A 26,098-nucleotide genomic window follows, 5' to 3' on the forward strand; every position below is an offset into this window, starting at 1 on the left:
CATCCTACCCAATCATACCTCAAAACAGGAGGAGGGACTAGCACTCCCTTGTTCCCTCCTCCTATGGGTGCTGCCTCAAAATGGTGGCACGCTGCCCTGCCCAGTGCATCCAAGGGTCCCACTGGACCACCAGTTTTTTTTTATATTGTTGGTGTGTGTGTGTGTGTGTGTGTGGGGGTGCTTATGTGTTGGGGGGGGGGGGGACGACAGGGATCTGGAGGGCCACCAGATCTCCATGCCCTTGTGTTTTAGAGAGTCGTGGCCTGGAAGCATGCAAATGCATGCTGAACTGGGTCTCCCCAATGCCCTGACAAACCCTAATGCTAGATCCGAGCATTGGGAAGGAATACTAATAACCCTGATTAACATGAATTTGTATGCTCATTGCATTCAGGGTCAGCAAGCTTGTAATTTCATGTGCTCACCAGCTCTGAACATTTTGTGGTAGTAAATGTGGGTTCTGGTCTGGTGTTAATAGCCTCTAGCGCCTGCATTTGCTTCTGAGCATCAGATTTGCAGGCCACCATTAGGCTACTTTACTAAGCAGCTTAAAAGGGCTTATCATGGGGCATGCTGAGGTGTCCTGTGCAGTGGTGTAGCAAGGGGGGCTGCCACCCGGGGCAGGGTGGTTCGCCGTTGCACCCCCCCCAGGGTGCAGCACGATGACCCCCCCCCCCTCGGCGCATTGACACCCCTCCTCCCGACCCAGTGCCTACCTTCCTCCGTGCAACCAACTCCCTACCTTTAAAAAAAAATATCGGAATCCGAGGCGAGGCGCAGCGCCTCGCGCCTGCACGGAAAAGATATGTGGACCGTCTCATCGGACCTTTTTTCGCTCTGTCTGTCCCGCCCTTGCAGAAATAGGAAGTTGCGTCAGCAGAGGGCGGGAAAGATAGAGCGAGGGAAGGCCCGATGAGACGGTCCACATTTCTTTTACATGCAGGTGCGAGGCGCTGCGCCTCGCCTCGGATTCCGATATTTTTTTTAAAGGTAGGGAGCTGGTTGGAGGGAGGACTGTAGGCACTGGGTTGGGGGGGTGTCATCGTGCTGCACCCGGGGGGGGGGGGGAGCTGGCAGGGAGCACCCCCCCTGAGCTGACACCCGGGGCGGACCGCCCCTCCCGCCCCCCCCCCCCCCTTGCTACGCCACTGGTCCTGTGGTATTTTTGCAATCTGTGTGTGTAAATCACGTGCTAATTTTTTTTATTTTTTTTTTTGCAGTGGGGGGAAGTCTGGAGGTGGAGAGTGAGCATTTTTGTGCTAATCAGTTAGTGCATCTGCATTACCATTCTGTAAATAATTAGTGTGTGTTTAGCACATTAGCCCCTATTGCCTACAATATAGCGATAGCAAGGTCTCAACTGCTAATTTTTGTTAATGGCCACATGCTAATGGTAGGATTAGCATATGTTTAAACAAATCACTGTAGAGTATAATATATGTCAGTGACGATCCTAGATCGGCTGCCACCCAGGGCGGATCGCCGATGCGCACCCCCCTCGGGTGCAGCATGACCCCCCCCCCTGGCGAAATGACACCCTCCATGGCGCATCAACCCCCCCCCCCGTGTACATCTTTAGCTGCGGGGAGCAACAGCGTGGCTCTCAGCTCCACTGGCTCCCTGCTCCTCTGCCCCGGAACAGGAAGTAACCTGTTCAGGAGCAGAAGGAGCAGGGAACCAGCGGAGCCGGCGGGTGGGAGGCACTCCCCCAGTAGTGTGCACCCGAAGCGAACCGCCCCCACCCTTGATACGCTGCTGATATATGTTGCTAATATATTCCTTTAAAATAAAAAAGAAAAAACACAAAAAGGAGGAAAAGACCTCAACAGACCCAGGTGCTCAAGTGAACTTGTCGCTAACGTACTCCCAACATTCAATAGGCCATTATGTCATCATTGGCTAAAAACCTCCACAAATGTATTTTTATCCTTTGTTTTGAAGAAGAAGACAAAACACAGCTGCCCATCTCCCTTGAAAACGCCAGAGGGCAAAACAGGTCCTCATCGTGAGTTAAGTTACCAGGAGTTAAGCAGCCGGATCATACAAGAAGCTAAGTTACTGTATTTACATATTTTTGGGTTTTGTTCACATATTTGGTTGAACACAATGTGATGTTTTTGAGTATTAAAAAAGTATAAAAATACATTTGTGGAGGTTTTTGGCCAGTGATGTCATAATGGCCTGTTGAGTGCTAGGAGTACGTTAGTGACAAGTTCACCCGGGTCTGTTGAGGTCTTTCCCTCCTTTTTTTTTTTAAAGTTTTTATTTTTAGGGAATCAATTAGCAACATATATTATACTCTACAGTGGTTGGTTTAAAGAGGTTTTGAAGTTCTGTAGAAGAGTTTTTTTAGCATTAGCATTAATTCAGAAAATGAAATACCAGCCATTTTCCAGCTGCACTAACATTACCTTAGCACATGGGAAAAACCCTATGTAAACGTTTTAGCACAATTTTGTAAAAAGACCCTTGGTGGTTTCTACTTTTTTTTTTTTTCAAAAGGTACTAAAGTTCTGAATAGCAGGAAGATGGCTGGAAAAATTATGCCAGCAAAACTGCCACCATTGTCATTACTTTTATCTCTGACTAGAAAGATATCCTGATTGATCATACAGCACCAGTTCAATATGAAAGATGTCTGTAGCTGGATTGCCTCAGAAACAGGTAGCAAAACTGAATACCCTATCTGGGGCTCTCCAACAGGTCTGTTCCCAGTTGACTTCTATCCAGGCTCAGCGTCAGCCCACCCCGGCGGCCTCCAGGCCGGGGGAGACTTTTTCAGGACCCCTTTTTCCCAAACCTTCGCGGTTCGATGGGACCCCTGCAAACTGTAGGGGTTTTTTGAACCAGTGTATTATGTATTTTGATATGCAGCCGGGGGCGTTCCCCTCAGAGAGGATGAAAGTGGCATACATTATTTCCTTACTTACCGGTCTGGTCTTGGCCTGGGCGTCTCCTCTCTGTGAGCAATGGGACCCTCTTCTGTCCGATTTGGGAGTTTCTGCACCAGTTTCGACTGGTATTTGATGTTCCAGGAAGAACGTCCTCGGCTGCTGCCGAATTGTTGCGGATATAACAGGGAGATGGATCCGTGGGAGCATATGCGATCCGGTTCCGAACCTTAGCCACCGAAGTGAGATGGAACCAGGAGGTCCTCTCTGCAATTTTCTGGCAGGGTCTCCAGGGGCGCATTAAGGATGAGTTGGCGGGACTGGACCTTCCGGTTCCGCTGGACGCCTTGATCGCACTATGCATCCGAGTAGACACGCGGTTTCAGGAGAGAGCCCGGGATTGGGTTTCTCATCAGTCAGCCCCTAGATCCGGCGCCCGGGTCAGGCGAACCTCATCCTCTAAGGCCCCAGGTGGTAGCCGGGGAGGGACATCCGAAGAACCTATGATCATCGGACGACAGCGCCTAACTGAGGCCGAGAGAGCTCATCGGCGGTGCAACAACTTGTGCCTGTATTGTGGAGAGGCCGGCCATTTCATCCAAGCCTGCACTACCCGGCCAGGAAACGCCGGCACCAAGACCCTGTGAGGGGAATGGTCTTGGGTCACTCTGCTCCCCTCCCCAACAACTTGATTACCCTTCCAGTCATCCTGCGGTGGCAGGAGTTTGTGGTACATACCAGAGCCCTGCTGGACTCCAGGGCAGGGGGAAATTTTATCAGTACTGTACTCTTAGAACAGTTGGGGCAGCCGATGGGGCCGTGTAAGCCGGCTCTGCGAGTAACATCTATCCAAGGAACGGCTCTACCGCAGCCTGTCACCCAGAGTACCTCTCCCCTAGAAATGAAGGTGGGGGATCATCACCAGGAGGAGATCCAGCTCCTGATATTGCCTAGATCCATTCATACAGTTGTTCTGGGACTCCCCTGGCTACAGCGTCATTCGCCCGTCATCGACTGGGTACTTGGGGAGATCCGTAGCTGGGGCAGTCATTGCATTGGAGTTTGTGTAAAGGACCCAGAACCCAGTCGTCCAGTTCTTACCACCCTTCCTGGGGTGTTGCAGCCCTGTAAAGCCTCTTTGCCCGACGTATACCAGGACTTTGCTGATGTATTTAACCCGGTGGAGGCAGACACTTTACCTCCTCATCGGCCGTTTGACTGTGCCATTACCTTGCTTCCTGACAAGATGCCCCCTAGGGGCAGACTATACACACTGTCTCGGGACAAGTCTAAAACCATGCAGGCTTATATCCGGGAAAACCTGCAGAAAGGATTTATCCGGCTATCCTCCTCTCCTGCAGGAGCTGGGTTCTTTTTTGTAAGCAAAAAGGATGGATCCCTCAGGCCGTGTATTGATTACCGGGGCCTGAATGCTATTACCGTTAAAAATTGGTATCCTCTGCCTTTGATCTCGGAGCTCTTCGATAGGTTCCAGGGAGCCCGAGTCTTTACCAAGCTAGGCTTGCGGGGGGCCTACAACTTAATTCGTATCCGCCAGGGGGATGAGTGGAAAGCTGCATTCAACACCCATGAGGGGCATGTCGAGTATCTAGTTATGCCTTTCGGACTATGTAATGCCCCTGCGGTCTTCCAGGACTTCATCAACTTCGTGCTTCAGGACCTCCTATACTCCTCTGTAATAGTTGATTTGGACGACATTTTAATCTTCTCCAGGTCACCCCAGGAATATGTCTCTTTCGTCCGTCTTCAACGGCTGAGACAACACCGGTTGTTTGCAAAACTGAGCAAGTGTGCTTTCCATCAGCAAGTCATTCCGTGCCTTGGATACATCATCTCCGCAGAGGGTCTCCAGATGGATCCCAAGAAGTTACAGGCCATCCGGGACTGGCCTAAACCCCAGGGCCTCAAGGCACTGCAGTGGTTCCTGGGGTTCGCAAATTACTATCGTCAGTTTATCTTGCATTACTCCTAGGTCACCGTGCCCCTGACCGCTCTTACCAGGAAGGGTGCTGATGCCCGGAATTGGCCTCCGGAGGCACATGAAGCCTTCTCCACTCTGAAAAAGGCATTTGTTTCTGCTCCCATCCTCCGCAGTCCCGACCCCAGCAAACCATTCTTTGTGGAGGTGGATGCGTCCTCATTAGGGGCCGGTGCTATCTTGTCTCGGGCAACCCCCACTGGGAAACGGCTCCCTTGCTTCTTCTTCTCCCTCAAATTTACCCCTGCGGAGCGGAATTACACAGTGGGGGACAGAGAACTCCTGGCCTTGAAGCTCGCCCTCTAAGAATGGAGGTATTTGTTGGAGGGCGCGGAACACATGTTTACCGTGATCACCGATCACAAAAATTTGTTGTATTTACAAGAAGCTAAGAGGCTGAATCCTTGCCAGGCCCGCTGGTCACTGTTCTTTGCTCGATTCCATTTCTGACTGGTGTTCCGTTCCGCGGAGAAGAATATACAAGCGGATGCTCTTTTTCGGGCTTTTGAAGCACATGAGGACCCCGAGGAACCTCATCCAATGTTGGATCCAGCCTGCGTGGCCTCCGTGCCGGTCGCCACCTCCACCGTGAAAGCTTTTGTGCCTCCACGGAATCGGAGAGGAGTGATGCACTGGGCCCATACCTCCGCTTTCGCTGGACATTTTGGTTTCCACAAGACCTTGCACCTGATCGCCCGTGAGTATCAGTGGCCTCGGATGGCTCAGGATGTCCTGCATTATGTCTCTTCGTGCCCCACTTGTGCCCGGGTTAAATCTGTGGTTGGAAGACCATGGGGAAAGTTACAACCATTACCTGTGCCCCGACAGCCCTGGGAGGAGCTCTCCATGGACTTCATTACTGACCTTCCTCACTCCCAGGGGCATACAGTAATCTGGGTGGTGGTAGACCAGTTCTGCAGAATGGCCCACTTTGTTCCATTGAAAGCACTACCCTCAGCCACCATCTTGGCTTCCCAATTCATCCAGCATATCTTCAGGCTCCACGGATTACCAGTCCGGATTATCAGCGACCGAGGGTCACAGTTCACCTCTCGGTTTTGGAGGGAGTTGTGCACTGCCTTGGGAATCACAACTCATTTCTCCTCTGCCTACCATCCCCAAACCAATGGGATGGTAGAAAGAATCAACCAGACCCTCAAGGCTTCCCTCCGAGCTTTCACCAACGATCGGCAGGACAACTGGTCTTTACTCCTGCTGTGGGCGGAATTCGCGTACAATAACAGCCTGCACTCGGCCTCCAAGATGTCACCTTTCTTCGTGGTGTATGGTCAGCACCCACGGCTTCCGTCACCTCTGCCCACGGATCAGACCATTCCACACTTGCAGCAGGCCCTTTCAGACATGCGTGGGACCTGGAGGAAAGTTCAAGAGCAATTACAGCGGGCAGTCACCAAGTACAAGCAGTTTGCTGACCAGCAGCGACGCACCGCACTGGTATTCCAAACCGGGCAGAAGGTTTGGTTGAACACTAAGTACTTGAGACTCCGGTTGCCCTCACGGAGGTTTGCACCACGGTTCATTGGGCCTTTTCCTGTCCAATCCTGTCTAGGCGCGGTCACTTACCGCCTGCACCTACCAATGACCCTGCGAGTAGATAATGCCTTCCACGTCTCGTTGTTGAAACCCTTTTTGAGGTCCAAGTGGCATCCCCGCCAGGGAAAATTGAAGGTTCCGGAGTCAGAACTGGATCCGGAGTACAAGGTCGAGGAGATTGTGGACTCCAAGTGGCAGAGGGGAAAGTTATTCTATCTGTTGTCTTGGAAACATTTCAGTCCTGAGGACAATTTATGGGAACCAGCCACCAATGTACATGCTCCAGAATTGGTACAAGACTTCCATGCCCGTCATCCCTCTAAACCTGGACCGGGAAGGAGGAGGGGCTTCGGGGGGGGGGGGGGGGGATACTGTCACGTCCCTCACCTGGAGCCTGCTCCCCATGGTCTGGCCGCTCTTCATCTCCGCCTGCCTAGCACAGAGTGGCGGTCAGACAGGTGGACTAGCGCTCCGCACCTCACTCCTCTCTCCTCTTGCCTTGCCGGCACTGGGGCCAGCACCGGCAAGGAGTTCCGGCTGCATGGAGAGAATTGGCCATGTTGGGGCTCGCCGGCGTTCGTGGGCGTCACCTCCATCCAGGTGCGGAGCTCGGAAGGCTTAGCCGCGCCTCCTGGTCCCTCCATATTGGCCAGGTGCGGTTGGTCTCCATCTCTGTCGGCCGGCTACTAATCCTGATTGGCCGGCCTTGATGACGTGGGTCGCAGGGTCTCCCGTCGTCCTGCCTCCTGCCAGCTGATTCTCGTTTCCCGAATTGGAGGGGCTACTTAAGGAGCTGGAAAACGCTGCTACTTGCTTCGGCTTCTACTCACAGAGGACTCATGCTTCCGTGTGTGGTATCTTGACTTCGCTCTTGTCTAACCTGCCCAGACTTCTGCTGGTTCCTGACAACTCTCTGCTTGCCCAGACTTCTGCAGGTTCCTGACAATCCTCTGCTTGCTGCCTGCCCAGACTTCTGCTGGTTCCTGACAATTCTCTGCTTGCTGCCTGCCCAGACTTCTGCTGGTTCCTGACAACTCTCTGCTTGCTGCCTGCCCAGACTTCTGCTGGTTCTTGACAATCCTCTGCTCATTGCCTGCCCAGACTTCTGCTGGTTCCTGTCAACTCTTTGCTCGCTGCCTGCCCAGACTTCTGCTGGTTTCTGACAACTCTCTGCTTGCTGTCTGTAGCCTGGCCCGGCCTCCAGGACTCTCTGTCACTTGTGGCCAGTCCGCCAACCCCTGCAGTTCCGGAAGTCCTGTTGGCCACCTGCACCTGGGGGCTCAACCCTTGGGGAACGGCGGTCGCTGCAGGTGAAGACTTGGGATTGTTCAGCTATCCCTTGGAGGGCTGGTGTCTACTGTCACTTCATCCCTCCAGCTGGACCTAAGGGCTCACGGAATCTCCACACAAGACAGTATCTGAGATTCTCGGTCAGAAAAGGACAAGTGAGACCCCAGAGTCCAGAAGGTAGAGGCAAACACCCAGGTGCCAGTACCCCAGATGAAGAAACAAGTATGAACTTTCCTGGGCCTCATCAGTTATTACTTCTGTTTTAGTTCAGAGTTTGCTAACCCACCTCCTACAGAAGAAGGCTCCGAAACAGATGCACTAGACCAAAAAGCTAAATGTGGCCTTCCAAACCCTAAAGAGGGACATTTGTTTAGAGCTGGTGCTGGCCAGACTTCAACCAGCCCTTCATTGTGCAGACTGATTCGTCAGAGTTTGGTCTCAGGGCTGTTCTAGCCCGAGGGAGTGGACAGGGAAAGAGCATCTGGTAGCCTATATTATTCAGAAGCTGTTCCTGAGAGAGAAGAAATATGCAATGTAGGGTTGATCTGAGGAGGGTAGACACTATACTGCCCCTCATCCTTAAGGATAGTCCCTCAGATAGCCTTAGCCGCCCTAAACCCATTAGTCCCATCCAGGGAGGAAGTGAGACAGGATAGGTGGAGTCGAAGGTACAGGAAAGAGTAAGTATAAAAGATAGGGCCAGACTAGGGTTAAGGAGACCCAGGAAAGGAAGAATAGAAGTCCCATCTTATGCCTCTACAACCTGTATCTAGCAACTGTGACCTGGCTGAGGTAAGCCAACTTTTTGAATGGAGACTTGTAAGCCTTGCTCTGAGGTCTGGCTGGAGGCAGACTTGAAAACTGAGGCCCTCATGATCAAAAGCAAACTCTGGCGCTAGAGGCTGTTAACGTCATACTAGCGCCAGAGTTTGCAGCCGACCCATGATCAGAGCCCTCGAGCGCCTGAAACAGCGCACTTGAGGGCTCTTAGCGCAAGTAGCATGCAAATGCATGCTAAACAGGGCTTCTAGCGCAATTAGCTTGCAAATGCATGCTAATTGGCACTTAACGCATTCATCCCCAATGATCAGCGACCAGCGCACCAAAGATTGGGTCGCTGGCCGCAGCAAAATCAACGCCAGCTCCGAGCTGGCTTTAGATTTTGCGGATCATTGGGGAGGAATGGTGAGCCCTGTCCAGCATGCAGTTGCATGCTGGCAGGCCCCCCTTCCTCCCCAAGGCAAACGTGAACGGGGGGCTGGAGGTCCGGTGGACCTCCGGTCCCCCCGACGATCCCCCCCCAATGTTCACGGGGGGCTGGAGATCCGGTGGGTCTCCAGCCCTCGAAACCCCCAGAAATCGTTGATTGGCCGCCAAAGATTGGGTCGCTGGCCGCAGCAAAATCAACGCCAGCTCTCAGCTGGCGTTAGATTTTGCGGATCATTGGGGAGGAATGGTGAGCCCTGTCCAGCATGCAGTTGCATGCTGGCAGGCCCCCCTTCCCCCCCAAGGCAAACGCGAACGGGGGGCTGGAGGTCCGGTGGGTCTCCAGCCCCCGAAACCCCCAGAAATAGTTGATTGGCTGCCTCCGGCCAAAGGATCTCCCACTGTGATCCATCGACGGGGGGGTGGGAGTGGGGGCTGGAGGTCCGGTGGACCTCCAGCCCACCCCAAATCCTCCCCCCAGCGTTGTCCTTAGATTCCCTGGTGGTCCGTGGTGTGTTGTGGTGTCGTGCCGGCCCCCCTCCCGGCCCCCCTACCTTTTGTTGGAGGAGGGACGCAGCCTGCCTGCCTTCCTCCTCTTCTAGTCAGTCGACGCCCAAAATGGCGGCACCCAGCACCGCCCACTGCATCCTGGGATGCACTGGGCGGGGCTACAGACCATGTAAGGGAGCGATTCCCTTACATGGTCTGTAGCCCTGCCCAGCGCATCCCAGGATTCAATTGGCGAGGCTGGGCGCCGCCATTTTGGGCGTCGACTGACTGGAAGAGGAGGGAGGCAGGCAGGCTGCGTCCCTCCTCCAACAAAAGGTAGGGGGCCGGTAGGGGGCCAGGGGGGTGTCACGACACCACAGCACCACACCACCACACCACAGCACACCACGGACCACCAGGAAATCTAAGGACAACGCTGGGGGGATGGATCACAGTGGGAGATCCTTTGGCAGGAGGCGGCCAATCAACGATTTCTGGGGGTATCGGGGGCTGGAGACCCACCGATCCTCCAGCCCCCCCCCCCCACCCCCTGTCGGAGGGTGGGAAGGTGGGAGAGAGTTTGGCCGGCGATGGCCACGACATTTTCTGGGGGTTTTGGGGGGGGCCTCGTTGTTCGGGCTTGGGGCAGGCTGTTTGACAGGTTTGGACTTTTGACAGCCCAGACCTGTCAAACAAGTGCGGAAGGATTGTGCTGAGCGCATGCTCGGCACAATTCTCCTGCACTTTAAACATGATAATCATAGATAATAGCGCTGCTTAGATTTGCATGCATTATCTTTGATCATCGATGCAGAAAAGCCCTGCGCTGTCCCGGCGCTATTTTTAGGGCACTGTTTGGAACAGCACAGGGCTTTTGATCATCTGCCCATTAGAGAGAAAATGATAGAGAAAAACATAAGAACTCACAGGCTGTGTTTGGGGAGTGACAGCCACCAGCCACAGACTGTGTTTTGGGCCTTTCAAGCCTAGTTAAAACTGTATTTGCTGAACTAAAAGAGACTTCTCACCTTTTGTTCATGGTCCTGTGATGTAACAGGCTTCAGGTTTTCTGTTAACAAAAAACTTGTTTCATTTTTACACCTTTGTCCAGCTGTGTTATTTCGCAGGCCTTCCCTCAACCCTAACTTGTGGTATCACACATTTCTTTCCTGAAAAAACTTGCACTCATTTAAGAGAACCTTAGCTGTTCTCCAGATCCAAATTTTTAATAAGGATCAAATACTTCTGACTAAAATCCACGGTAACTGTTTATGTTTAAAGCCAAATGGCATTTGTGTGTATCATGATTATATTTGCTAGTTGGTGGCAAAGAGGGGCATAATCGAATGTTGACGGCAAAATAGATCGCCGGCGATCCATTTTGGCAGCGGCGCAACAGCTGGCCGGAACCGTATTATCAAAAAAGATGGCCGGCCATCTTTTTTTTCGATAATACGGTTTACCCAGCCAAATGCAAGAGTTTGCCGGGTTTCAGATCGCCGGTTTTGTTTTTCAGTGATAATGGAAAAAAATGCCGGCCATCTCAAACCCGGCGAAATCCAAGGCGTTTAGTCATGGGAGGAGCCAGCATTTGTAGTGCACTGGTCCCCCTCACATGCCAGGACACCAACTGGGCACCCTAGGGGGCACTTCTAAAAATGTTTAAAAAATACACAAATAGCTCCCAGGTGCATAGCTCTCTTACTTTGGGTGCTGAGCCACCCAAATCCCCCCCAAACTCACTCCCCACAACTCTACACCATTACCATAGCCCTTGTGGGTGAAGGGGGGCACCTACATGTGGGTACAGTGGGTTTGGGGGGGGGGGTTGGAGGGCTCAACACTTAGCACCACAAGTGTAACAGCTAGGGGGGGGGGGGGGATGGACCTGGGTCTGCCTGCCTGAAGTACACTGCACCCATTAAACACTGCTCCAGGGACCTGCATACTGCTGACAGGGAACTGGGTATGACATTTGAGACTGGCATACAGGCTGGTAAAAAAAAGGTTTTTATTTTTTCAGTGTGGGAGGGGGTTGGTGACCACTGGGGGACTATGGGGAGATCATCCCCCATTCCCTCCAGTGGTTATCTGGTCAGTTGGGACACCATTTGAGGCTTGGTCGTGAAAATAAAAGGACCAAGTAAACCCGGCAAAATACTGATTAACGCAGCTTTTTTTCCATTATACGCGAAAGCCGACCATCTGGTAGCCACGCCCATGTCCGCCCATGCCCTGCCTTCGCTACGCCACCGACACACCCCTTGAACTTTTGCCAGCGCAGCAACGGGAAAGCGGCGATGGTGTAAAAAAAGCCACTTTCGATTATACCGATTTCGCTGCTTTTGAGAGATCGCCGGTCATCTCCCGATTTATGTCGGAAAATGGCCGGCGATCACTTTCGAAAATAAGCCTTAAAGTCATTTAGATAGGGGGGCCAGCTTGGCTGTAGGCGTATTGCAAATTTATTCAGGAAGATATACCCTAAATTATATTTGATAGAGTTATGCAGAAAAGAAGCTTTTTGAAACACATAACTAGGCTCGTTGTATTCTATATTGGTTTCTGGGCACTCAGGTGCTGTCACGGTCTCAGGCTCTCAGACACTGGACTAATGTGAGCCCTTGGACTGCTGATGAGGAGTGGCAGCAGCAGGCAAAACCCTCCAACTCAGACTGGACAAGATACAGGATTCTCAAGCAGGATTCAGGAACCAGCGTGACTGGAACAGGACTTCACCTGCGCTTGACCGCCATTCCCTAGGGGTTGAGCACCTAGGTGCAGGCAGCCGGCAGGACTTACTGAATGGAGTGGATCAAGACAAACTTGACTAGACAGGGTACAGGATACAGGGTCTCAAATAGGCAGGAAACAAACACAAGCTGGGCTAGAACAGGGTTCCAGGTACAGGGTCTCAAACAGGCAGGAAACAACCACAAGCTTGACTAGAACAGGGTTCAAGGTACAGGGTCTCAAACAGGCAGGAAACAAACACAAGGGTCACAACCAGAAGGGAAAGGAAGCCAAAAGCAGACAGGGAAGGAGCAATCAGGACTGGATTCAAGACAGGATTCAGGAGACTCAAACAGGCAAGGAATACAGACTAGGGACACTAACTAAGAAACAAGGCTAAACAAGACAAGGCAGAAGTGCACTAAGCACAAACACCAACCTGGACCTTTGACTTTGCAAAGGCAAAGCAGAAACTTTCCAGGTGGCTAATAAGCCCATCAGCAGCTGAGGCTCAGCTGCAGCAATCTCAAGGCAGCTAAGGGTGAGAATAGCTGCCAAACTTCCAAGCAAGACTGGAGGGCTAAAATATCTGGACCAGACCGAAAAGAGTCTGGAAAGTCTATGGCAGCCACCGGTTCTGGCCACCAGAGGGTGAGGCGAGCACAGCCAAGGAAAACAGTCACAATCCTGACAGTTCATCAGCTGTACATCCAAATCACAAGGGGGCATGCCGGGGACATGTTGGAGGCAGGATTTGGGCATTCCTAACACTTGAACATTTTTCTGTCATAAAGGAGCATAACAAAAATGTCCAGGGCTACAATTTAGATGTTTTCGTCTAGACCTGTTTTTATCAAAACTAAGTCCCAAAAAGGTGTGTTAAATGACCAGATGACCACTGACCCCACGTTATTGCAGCAGTGGTCACTGACCCCCCCTCCCTCCTCCATGAAAGAAACAATACTTAAAAGCCTCTATGACAGCTTCAGATATTATAGCCAGACCTATTAGAGCAGCAAGCAGGTCCCTGGAGTAGCCTAGTGGTCAGTGCAGTGCACTGTAGAGATGGGGACCTAAGCCCATATCCCACTCTAACTGTTATACTTGTGGTGGAATGTGTGAGCCCTCCAAAATTCACCAAAAATCTACTGTATCTACATATAGGTGACACTTGAAGCATAAGGGCTATTGTAGTGGTGTACAGTTGGGTACTATAGATTTTTTGTGCATTTTAGAGGGCTCATCTTACAAGATAAGGGTGTAATGGTGAGACATGTACCTAGGACCTTTTATGTATCCCAGCTCTGCTGGGATATCTGTGTGGCCAGACTACTAAGAACGCTGGCTCCTCCTACATCCAAATGGCTTGATTTTGTGCGTTTTTCACTTGAATGGCTTTTTTTTTTAAATGGTTCAAAAAGATAGAAGCACTAAGTACAACAACAATAGCCATTTTCAAAACAAAATGATAGATGTTTTTCTGTTTTGAAAATTGCTATATTTCATTACTTAAATTTTGGAAGTTTTTAGCAAAATGTGCAAAGTCATATTTAGACATCACATCAAAAATACTCCTCTAAGTTTCTCAATAAGGGTTTAGGTCATAATTTTGAGTGGCTCTCCCCTAGACTATGACTTATCTAGCATTTGTATTTTTTTTTTCAAAATAAAAGACAATTTCGAAAAAATGAAAGTATATAAGTACATAAGTACATAAGTATTGCCATACTGGGACAGACCAAAGGTCCATCAAGCCCAGCATCCTGTTTCCAACAGTGGCCAATCCAGATCACAAATACCTGGCAAGATCCCAAAAAGTACAAAACATTTTATATGGCTTATCCCAGAAATAGTGGATTTTCCCCAAGTCCATTTGATAACAATCTATGGACTTTTCCTTCAGGAGGCCGTCCAAACCTTTTTAAAACTCCGCTAAGCTAACCACCTTTACCACATTCTGTGGGAACGAATTCCAGAGTTTAATTACACGTTGACCAAAGAAACATTTTCTTTGATTCGTTTTAAATTTACTACATTGTAGCTTCATCGCATGCCCCCTAGTCCTACTATTTTTGGAAAGCGTGAACAGACTCTTCACATATATATTTTGCCTGTAGGCTATTGTTAAAAGAAAAACAGTGAAGCCAAAGATGTTTTGATTATCACAAAAAGTTTAATAAGGAAATGCCATGTTTTCACAAACGAATGAACATGGAGAAAGAGAGAGAGAGAGAGAGAGAGAGAGAGAGAGAGAGAGAGAGAAAGAGAGAGAGAGAGAGAGAGAGAGAGAGAGAGAGAGAGATGTTTTTGGTTAATTGGAAGTACAACACTGCTGATTTGTAGCTTTCATTGCAGCATTTTCACTTCTTGCATTTTCTCACAGGGCCTTGGCAACATTTGTTTTGGGAATATGAACCTACAGCAAATTAAAGAAAAGTCAGAATTAAAGATGAATGAAGCACATGACATTTTGTTATAAATAACTTATTTCTCTGCTCATATATAGCCTGACTTGTCAATGGGTGTAATAATCTCTGTAAAATTATTTCAGGGACCTAGGAGGCGTTTTTATGACTGGGCTCCTTGAGGTAGGCACACTGATGCCGAGTGCCAATTCTGTAATAGCATCTGTGCACGAAGATACAGTTATAGAATACTAGCTAAGCCTGCATTGACATAGTTGAGTCATGCCAGGTCAATGGTAGGTATAAATATTCATGTGTTTCCTAATCTGCAGATAACTTACAGTGTTCTATAAATTACGCTCATAACTTGGAGATCTGCCCATGCCCCTCCCATGTTTTGCCACTTGCAGTTACTGCACGTTAATGCACATTTATCCTATTTATTTACTAGCGCTTACTGTTCTTATTATTGTGCCAATTATTTTGGCACTTATGAACATATGGCACATGTAACTAACATGTGCACTTATAGAATTGACCTTTTACTATAACTTGATGAGTAAGGAATATATTTAGGTGTCCTTTTACAAAGCAGCGGTACTGCCGGCTCACCAGGTTAGCGAGGGATCCCCTAACGCCTCCTAAATAGGTGGTGGTAAGGGCTCCCTCTGGAAATGGCCGCACGGCAAGATGCAGACATGTTATCGAGCAGGTGAAATGTCTGTATTTGCAGTATAGGCCATATTGCTGCTGGGTTTGTCCTACTATTTTGTAAAGGCATGTAGGTATGTATTTGGTTTTATTAAATAGGACCAAAGTAGGCACCATTCTACCTAATTAACTTAGATGCCCTGTAATAAAATTACTCCTGACATAACTAATGAAAAATGAGTTGTTGATCTAAGTCCAGATCTCAAGAGAAAGTGCCCATATCACAAAACTCATTTGTGATTCTGCTAGAAAAGAATATGTCAAGAAGTAAATCACTGGCTTCCTCAAAATTGAAATATCATGTGATGATCAGCTAAGCTATTTATAAGTTATTTATCTATAAGTGCATTTATCACTTTTGGGGGAATTTTTTCATACTGTGAAGTGCAGAATTGCACAGAATTCCCCTTCCCTTCAGAATAAGAACATAAGAATGGCCATATTTTCTACAATGTGTTTTAGTTGTGCATTGAAAATGGAATTACTGCCCGGAGTACGTGCTAGCTGGGTGGGAGTTGCAATTTCACGCGCATTGGATGTGCGTAGGCACCTACGTACCTTAGTTAAAGGGCCCCTTCTGTTTTCTATTTGTTTCTTTTTAGAATGTCAGTCTGGTGGCACATTTGAAGAAATACATGTGTATATCCCACAGTCCTAATCAAGTAAATAAACTTTATTGATAAGGTAAACTCCTCTTTAAAAAGTGCCCGACACAGGCTATGTTTCGCCCAAAAGGGCTGCGTCAGGGGCTCTATAAGACTGTGTACATACACAACAATAGTGAAATTATATATCTTAGTTGCCACCAAATGTAATAAATGGACAAAAACCTACATGCTATCAGTTACTAGAAGGTGGTTTTGTCCTTGACGTTGCCTGTATGCTGTTTGTTAGCCTGCAACTGTGTCTTAGTTTTTTGTCCATTTATTACATTTGGTGGCAACTAAGATATGTCATTTCACAATTGTTGTGTATGTACACACTCTTATAAAGCCCCTGACGCAGCCCTTTTGGGTGAAACACAGCCTGTGTCGGGCACTTTTTATTGAGGTGTTTACCATATCAATGAAGTTTGTTTACTTGATCTGCTCTGATTGGTTTACACGTTGGATTTTGCGGATTATCTGTCTTCTTATTTTCTGGGTCTATCCCACAGTCCTATACATAGCTTAAAAAAAGGCTCCATGTTCCACGGGCCCTTGGTAAAATTGGCTGAAAACTGTGAATGTCCCATTTTCTGCATTCCACTGCTGACCTAGATACCTTATGGAAAAAAGGGTTTCACATTTGCAATTTTACATACCTACAGAACGGTAATACGAATATTGGTTATTCTGTGGGCAGCACTGGACGGGCTTGTAGGCTGAAATTAAGAATAGAATAACAAATGTTGAAAACAGGCCTTTATTATATTTCCTAATTTTCAGTCATATCTAGCTTTGTGTACTAAGGGCCCCTTTCACAAAGGCACACTTGTGTTTTTAGCGCATGCTAAAAATAAACGTGCGCTAAATGCTAGAGACACCTATCTTTTCTTATGCATATTTTTAGCATTTAGTGCATGCTAGTAATTAGCATGCGCTAAAATCACTAGCATACCTTTGTAAAAGACTCCCTAAATTCTGATCAGACAGCCACTGTTCCCTGAGTCCTCCACCTACAGTCCTTCCAGTAGGGGGTGCTGTTTCAACATTACATAATCAATCTTGAGGGACAGGCAAGTTCTTTAGGACTCCAGGGAACCTGCCTGTCCCTAGCGATTGAAAACACAGTATTGAAGCATCACCCACTACTGAAGAAATGCAGTTGAAGGACCCGGGTTCAGCTTTGAGGGAACAGTATATAAAGCTATGATCTCTATAGGAATGAACTTTATTTATTAGTATCCTTTTTGCCTATTGTTCAACTGATTTATTTTTATTTTTGTTTTCTTTTGTAAATTCTTTATTGGATATAAACCAGAACAAAACCAGATACAGTTGGCCACTGAAAATAAACTTTTTTTTTAATGTACAAATTTTACCTCTTACTAACACTGATAATATTTGTTTAATAATCAACCTATAACCTGATAGATTTAAAGTGTTAATTAGTCTATCCTTCAAAAGTGACTCCATTAAATAACCCCCTTTAGAGTCAGGTTGACAGGCTTGTTGTTGTCAGCATTGTCATTATTACAATATTAAAGTGAGGGCTTATGTCCACCTCTGGGTCTCTGCAAACCCTCCTGGTTTCAACAAATTGTTCAATGCAACTGTCAGTGGTATTGCCAGAATCTTTCTAAACTCTTATAATACCTGACATTGTATCCCATTTGACTCATTTGCTTGTTTGTTTTTTATTTTACTACATTTCTGCAACTCCAATGAATAATGTTGCATCTTCCTCATTTTTGAATAAAAAAGTGGTATATTAAAAGCATTACCCACTAATCAATCACTTTTCTATGGGTTTCCTCTAGTCACTTTTTTGGTGCACAGTAACCAAAACATTTCTACTTTTTCCTTATCATCACTCACACTATCCTCTTTGCTGCTTCTTTTGTGCAAATTTCTACAAACATAAAAAGGTCAATGATGTCTGAAACATTGACAATGTTCAAGGTAACAATTAGGGTATGAACATATCAGGAGTGGAGGAGTAGCCTTGTGATTAGAACAGTAAGTTGACAACCATGGAATGGAGGATTCAAATTCTACTTTTGTTACTTGTGATCTTGGGTGACTCGCTTAACCCTCCCTTGCCTCAACTACAAAATTAGACTATAATCTCTCTGGGAACAGAGAAATACCTCCTGTATGGCAGTCAATCCCACCTGGAGCATCTATTGAAAGGTGTGTGATAAATCCAATTAAGTTTGTAATCATTAATAAAATGACTTATTCCCATATTATTAACAAGGCATTATGCCAATACAGAAGAGCACAAAGTACTGGGAAATGAGAGAAATAAATTATGGAAATTCTAGAAACTAAAGATGTAAAACATAGTAATAACAGAAAGAAAGAAGAGAAGAAAAAGAGTTAACCTATGAAGTACTTTTGTTTATGTTTAAGTCTGGCATTTTGGGGTGGCAACATGAGCAACTGTCCTAGTCTCTTATGCTATAGGGGACCCGCAAGCCACAAGCTGAAGGAAATATAGCCTGCAGGTGTGCTTTGGGGGACGCTTTCCTGGTTTCAGCCCTGGGCCCTGCATTTCTAGCACCAGTTCTCTTTATTGTATAATGATCTGACCCTACAGCTAAGGACTAGGAAGAAATATAAACATTCTCTGAACATTTATAGAGACGGGACTTCATAGAAAAAACTGGAAAATAACTAGATAATCAAGTGTTGAACATTTTAGGTTTTCCCACTCAAATTCTTTATGATTTTGGACAAATCACTTTACCCTCTATTGCCTCGGATACAACTTAGATCAGGTGTATTCACCACAGTAATTGAGGGCAACCAACATGTCAGGCTTTCACTAGTGTATTACTTCCATTTTATGCAAATCTGTCATGCATATTCTAGTACTACTACTACTTATCAATTCTATAGCGCTATAAGGCATACGCAGCGCTGTACACCATACATGAAAAGACAGTCGCTGCTCAAAGAGCTCACAATCTAACTAGGACAGACAAACAGACAGAACAACTAAGAGAGATAGCCTGAAAACCTGACCCATTGGTAGCCATTGATGACTGGGAGTGAACACCACTCACTTAGACTGTGAGCCCATTTGAGAAGAGAACAAACTCATGTACTTGATCTTTAACTCTTCTTGAGCTTGGATTTGGAAAAAGTGAGTACTAAATCTGAAGTCCAAACTTCTGAATAGTGATAAACTGGATTTTAATTTTATGTTATTTTTTTTTTACAGTTCTGACTGCTTGGTATACCCTGGCACATTTCATTGATAATTCTTGGTTTGAACTTGGAATATATGCATTAATGCAAATGGTAGCTGCCACCCTCAAATTATAGAGTTCAGATGATTACAAAGCAGATAAGGATCATAAAAGATATAATTTCCAGTATTATCAGACTGAAGCATTACTTACGATTATTACATGGGTCTTGTCTACAACATGGATCCTGGACTGGATAGCAGTCTGGGCTGGGAGGACAGCATTGTCTTTGACGGCCCCAATATGCCATTCTTGATTTCTGGTACAGTAGTGCCTTGAAGAAAGATGTGAAGAATGACACTGAGCTCTACTCCTCACATGAACATGCTCTATTTATACAGGAGTTTATCAGGAAGTTTTCTACAGTACCAATAGTATTTCTGCTGGAGACTAGTAATTACAATATAATTGAAGAGATACCAGTCATTTTTTAGCAATGCAGTTTTGTTGTTGAAAATCAGGGTGTTTCTGATGCAGATCAGCCCTTGCAAATAGCGGCCAAAAAAGCAAACAGGATGCTAGGAATTTTTATGAAAGGGATGGTAAATAAGACCAACAATATTATAATGGCTCTGCTTTCACTCCATGGTGCAACCTCATCTTGAGTACTGCGTTCAGTTCTGGTTATCGTATCTCAAAAATGATATAGCGGAATTAGACTGTACAGCGCTGCGTAACCCTAGTAGCGCTCTAGAAATGTTAAGTAGTAGTAGTAGTAGACAAGGTTCAAAGTAGAGACATTCAGTGTTTAACAGAATTCCTGACCTCTTTCACACCACAGAACATACAGACCCTCATCAAATACAGAATAAGTATCCATAATCTAAAAATAGAAATACTGTATATAAAAATTAATCTGAACCCCCCAAGAAGCCAGACTCTGCATACATTGCAACACCTGAGAAAAAGAAACAATGATGTGTGTCCTCCTGTACTGTGCAGAAAATGATAGCAGCTGCAAATTTCAAAAACTGACGTATTGCAATCACGACATTAGAAATTAACAAATACAAATAAAACAGAAAACAGAAGATAAGGTGATGTCTTTTTATTGCACTAACTTAATACATTTTTGTAAAATTAGCTTTCAAAGACCCAGACGTCTTTCTTTAGGCCAGGGTAGTATAACGTTTTTACGGTATACTGTCCTGAGCTGAAGAAGGTGGTTTTGGCCTCTGAAAGCTGGTCAAAAATGTATTACCGTATTTTTCGGACTATAAGACGCAACAGACCATAAGACGTACCTAGGTTTTAGAGGAGGGAAATAGGAAAAAAAAAATTCGGACTATAAGACTCACTTTTTCCCTCCTCTAAAACCTAGGTGCTCTGGTGCGTCTTGTCCGAATCCCTCCCTCCGAGTTCATGGATCGCCCTCCCTAGGGTTACCTCCCCTCCCCCCGGCCCTGTCACGACCTCTCCCCTTACTCAAGCGATCTTCCCTGGTGGTCTAGTGACATCGGGGCAGGAAAGAGTCCCCTCTTTCCTGCCCAGCGCGCTGCTCTCCATCCTCCTGTATGCTGCCTGTGATGGTCTCGGCGAGATTCAAAATGGCCGCTGAGAATTGAAGTGACCTCGCGAGACTTCAATTCTCAGCGGCCATTTTGAATCTCGCCGAGACCGTCACAGGCAGCATACAGGAGGAAGGAGAGCAGCGCACTGGGCAGGAAAGAGGGGGCTCTTTCCTGCCCCGACGTCACTAGACCACCAGGGAAGATCGCGTAAGGGGAGAGGTCGTGACAGGGCCGGGGGAGGGGAGGTAACCCTAGGGAGGGCGATCCCGAACACGGAGGGAGGGCGGGTGGCCTGCTAAACTCTACCTTCGGACTATAAGACGCACCCCACATTTTCCTCCCAAATTTGGGGGGAAAAAGTGCGTCTTGTAGTCTGAAAAATACGGTAAGTTGGTCCAATAACTAAGTATCACCTAATTTTACATTTAAAATTCTTTTTCTACCATTTTTGTCTAGCCATTTAGTTTCTCTGGTTTCTGCTTTCTTCTGTCTTATCTTTACTTTATTGCCAGGGCTTCCTGTCCATTTCTCTTTTTTCTTTCTCCTTCAATTCCTTCACTTTCTTCACTTCCTCCGCTATATCCATCTCTGACATTTTTTTCTTTCAGCTCTCTTCTATTTTTCTGCCTCTCTATCCATTTAGATTTTATTCATTCTTACTATTTAGTCTTTAAACTCTTTTTCACTCTACCTACAGCTTTCCATGCCTTTGCCTCCCCAGGCCCATCCATTCTCCTTTCTTTTATTCCCCCGTCTTTCATTAACTGTTTGCTCCTGTTCAGAAGGAATGGATCTTAAGGAGCTTAGCCGAGATTGGGTGGCAGAGCCGGTGGCGGGAGGCGGAGATGGTGCTGGGCAGACTTATACGGTCTGTGCCAGAGCCGGTGGTGGGAGGCGGGACTGGTGGTTGGGAGGCGGGGATAGTGCTGGGCAGACTTATACGGTCTGTGCCCTGAAAAGGACAGGTACAAATCAAGGTAAGGTATACACAAAAAGTAGCACATGTGAGTTTATCTTGTTGGGCAGACTGGATGGACCGTGCAGGTCTTTTTCTGCCGTCATCTACTATGTTACTATATGCTCTTTCTCGTTCCTCTCTGTTTCTTTCTCGTCCCTCTCTCTCTCTCTCTCTTTCCTACCTGACTGCCATGCAGCATCTGTTTTACCCCCTGCCAACCAATATCATCTTGTCTCTCTTTCTCTCTATTCCCCCTATCCAGCATCAGCCTTTCTCTCTTTCTTCCCCTATATCCAGAATCCCCTTCCCTCTCTTTTCTCTCTCATTCAGCATTACACTGTGTCTCTTTTTCTCTCTTCTCTCCCATCCAGTATTGTGCTCTGTGTCTCTCTTCCCCCCCATCCAGGATCACTCTCTGTTTCTGTTCCACTCAATTCAGCATCACTCCATCTCTCTTCCCTTCCACCATTGCCCTGTCTCTCTCTCTTCCCCATCCAGCATCTCTCTTCTCCACTTCCATCATCATACAGTCTGTCTCTCCCACCATCCAGCATCATAAGTACATACATAAGTAATGCCACACTGGGAAAAGACCAAGGGTCCATTGAGCCCAGCATCCTGTCCACGACAGCGGCCAATCCAGGCCAAGGGCACCTGGCAAGCTTCCCAAATGTACAAACATTCTATACATGTTATTCCTGGAATTGTGGATTTTTCCCAAATCCATTTAGTAGCGGTTTATGGACTTGTCCTTTAGGAAACCGTCTAACCCCTTTTTAAACTCTGCCAAGCTAACCACCTTCACCACGTTCGGCAACGAATTCCAGAGTTTAATTACGCATTGGGTGAAAAAACATTTTCTCCGATTTGTTTTAAATTTACTACACCGTAGTTTCATCGCATGACCCCTAGTCCTAGTATTTTTGGAAAGCGTGAACAGACGCTTCACATCCACCTGTTCCACTCCACTCATTATTTTATATACCTCTATCATGTCTCCCCTCAGCCATCTCTTCACCAAGCTGAAAAGCCCTAGCCTCCTTAGTCTTTCTTCATAGGGAAGTCGTCCCATCCCCGCTATCATTTTAGTCGCCATTCGCTGCACCTTTTCCAGTTCCACTATATCTTTCTTGAGATGTGTCAACCAGAATTGGACACAATACTCAAGGTGCGGTCACACCATGGAGCGATACAACGGCATTATAACATCCTCACACCCGTTTCCCATACCTTTCCTAATAATACCCAAAATTCTATTTGCTTTCCGAGCCGCAGCAGCACACTGAGCAGAAGGTTTCAGTGTATTATCGACGATGACACCCAGATCCCTTTCTTGGTCTGTAACTCCTAATGTGGAACCTTGCATGACGTAGCTATAATTTGGGTTCTTTTTTCCCACATGCATCACCTTGCACTTGCTCACATTAAACGTCATCTGCCATTTAGCCGCCCAATCTCCCAGGCTCGTCAGGTCCTTCTGTAATTTTTCACAATCCTGTCACGAGTTAACGACTTTGAATAACTTTGTGTCATCAGCAAATTTAATTACTTCGCTAGTTACTCCCATCTCTAAATCATTATAAATATATTAAAAAGCAGCGGTCCTAGCACAGACCCCTGAGGAACCCCACTAACTACCCTTCTCCATTGTGAATACTGCCCATTTAACCCCACTCTCTGTTTCCTATCCTTCAACCAGTTTTTAATCCACAATAGGACTTTTCCTCCTATCCCATGACCCTCCAATTTCCTCTGTCGCCTTTCATGAGGTACCTTGTCAAACGCCTTTTGAAAATCCAGATACACAATATCAACTGGCTCCCCTTTGTCCACATGTTTGTTTACTCCTTCAAAGAATTGAAGTAAATTGGTCAGGCAAGATTTCCCCACACAAAAGCCGTGCTGGCTCGGTCTCAGTAATCCATGTCCTCGGATGTGCTCTGTAATTTTGTTTTTAATAATAGCCTCTACCATTTTTCCCGGCACCTACGTCAGACTCACCGGTCTATAATTTCCCGGATCTTCCCTGGAACCTTTTTTAAAAATCGGCGTTACATTGGCCACCCTCCAATCTTCCGGTACCATGCTCGATTTTAAGGATAAATTGCATATCACTAACAGTAGCTCCGCAAGCTCATTTTTCAGTTCTATCAGTACTCTAGGATGAATACCATCCGGTCCAGGAGATTTGCTACTCTTCAGTTTGCTGAACTGCCCCATTATGTCCTCCATGTTTACCGTGAAGTCAGTAAGTTTCTCCGACTCGTCCACTTGAAATATCATTTCCGACACCGGTATCCCACCCAAATCTTCCTCGGTGAAGACCGAAGCAAAGAATTCATTCAATCTCTCCACTACGTCTTTGTCTTCCTTGATCGCCCCTTTTACCCCTCGGTCATCCAGCAGCCCAACTGATTCTTTTGCCGGCTTCCTGCTTTTAATATACCGAAAAAATGTTTTACTATGTTTTTTTGCCTCTAATGCTATCTTTTTTTCGTAAGCCCTCTTGGCCTTCTTTATCTGCGCCTTGCATTTGCTTTGACACTCCTTATGCTGCTTCTTGTTATTTTCAGACAGTTCCTTCTTCCATATTTTGAAGGCATTTCTTTTAGCCCTAATAGCTTCCTTCACCTCACTTTTCAATCAGGCCGGCTGTCTTTTGGAGTTCCATCTTTCTTTTCTAATTTGTGGAATATGTTTGGCCTGGGCCTCCAGAATGGTATTTTTGAACAGCATCCATGCCTGTTGTACAGTTTTTACCCTCTCAGTTGTCCCCCTAAGTTTTTTTTCCACCGTTCTTCTCATTTTATCATAGTCTCCTTTTTTTAAAGTTAAACGCTAACGTATTTGACTTCCTGTGTCTAGTTACTCCAAGGTTATTATCAAAACTGATCATATTATGATCACTGTTATCAAGCGGCCCCAGTACCCTAACGTCCCTCACCAGATCATGTGCTCCACTATGGACCAAGTCTAGAATTTTTCCTTCTCTCGTCGGCTCCTGCACCAGTTGCTCCAATAAGCTGTCCTTGATTTCATCAAGGAATTGTACCTCTCTAGCGTGTCCCGATGTTACATTTACCCAGTCTATATTTGGATAACTGAAGTCACCCATTATTATCACATTGCCCATTTTGTTTACATCTCTGATTTCTTTTATCATTTCTGCGTCTACCTGCTCATCCATGCGAGGCGGATGGTAGTACACTCCTATCACCATTCTTTTCCCTTTTATACATGGAATTTCAACCCACAATGATTCAAGGGTGTGATTTGTGTCCTGCTGAATTTGTAATCTATCTGAGTCAAGGCGCTCGTTAATATACAATGCTACCCCTCCACCAGTCCGGTCCACCCTATCACTACGATATACTTTGTACTCCGGTATGACAGTGTCCCACTGGTTATCCTCCTTCCACCAGGTCTCAGTAATGCCTATTATATCCAATTTTTCATTTAGTGCAATATATTCTAACTCTCCCATCTTATTTCTTAGACTCCTAGCATTTAAATATAGACATTTCAGAGTATGTTTGTTGTTCCTATTTGCATGATGCTTAGTACTGGACACTACTGATTTGCCATCTTTTGTCTATCTTTAGTTGTATTTAAGGGCACCTGGCCTACCATGGTCTGTTGTGCAACCTCACTATCCAGAAACCCTATCTTCCCTGCTTGTAAGGTATCTTTGCAAGATACCTTATCCTGAACCATTCGCTTTTGAGCGACTGTCGGCCTTCCCCCCATTTCTAGTTCCCCCCATCTTTCTTTTATCTGCTTCCATCATTATCCTGTCTCTCTCTCCCCAAAGTGGAAACAAACCAAGCAGATCAGTTTGAGATGGAAACAAATCTTTATTGGTGAAACATAAACCAAAATAACGCCTGACGCAGGCAATGTTTCACCCACATAAGGGCTGTGTCAGAGGCTACAAAATAATAAAAATAAAAAATGAACAACAATAAATAATAAAATTATATATAGTAATAATATAAAACAGAACAGAGAACAAAACCATGACAAGTATATAACAATAGATGAGAATAAGAACCAATCTCAAATATGACATACTTAATAAAACTATATAAAAAACATTATCATAGAACACCAACTGTGACATCCATAATCTATTAGAGACAGAATCATGAAATCATCAACTCAGGGTGTATACAAAGTTAAAATAAAAATAAACAGTGATGTATGTAATTCCATCAATCAACATCCTGCCTGCATACTCAATAGTGTGTGTGACATGTAAGACATCTAAATTAAATAAATATTCTTCATCTTAATCTCTACCATTTGGAGATCACAATGGCTAACCATGTTATTAGAAACAGGACACAATACCTGTGACATGCATAATCTATTAGAGACAGAATCATGAAATCATCAACTCAGGGTGTATACACAGTTAAAATAAACAGTGATGTATATAATTCCAACAATCAGC

General features: G+C 46.3%; 1 long non-coding RNA gene across 1 annotated transcript in view; it reads right to left on the minus strand.

Annotated features, from left to right (window-relative positions):
* The window catches only part of LOC115470281, a 46,244-nt gene extending 26,765 nt beyond the window's left edge, over nt 1-19,479 (minus strand). The window contains exon 1 of the long non-coding RNA XR_003942162.1: nt 19,330-19,479. This is a non-coding gene — a long non-coding RNA (uncharacterized LOC115470281). The remainder of the gene's footprint in view (nt 1-19,329) is intronic.
* Nucleotides 19,480-26,098: the final 6,619 nt, after the last annotated feature.

Source organism: Microcaecilia unicolor, chromosome 5 (assembly GCF_901765095.1).
Source record: "Microcaecilia unicolor chromosome 5, aMicUni1.1, whole genome shotgun sequence".
Taxonomy (NCBI): Eukaryota; Metazoa; Chordata; class Amphibia; order Gymnophiona; family Siphonopidae; genus Microcaecilia; species Microcaecilia unicolor.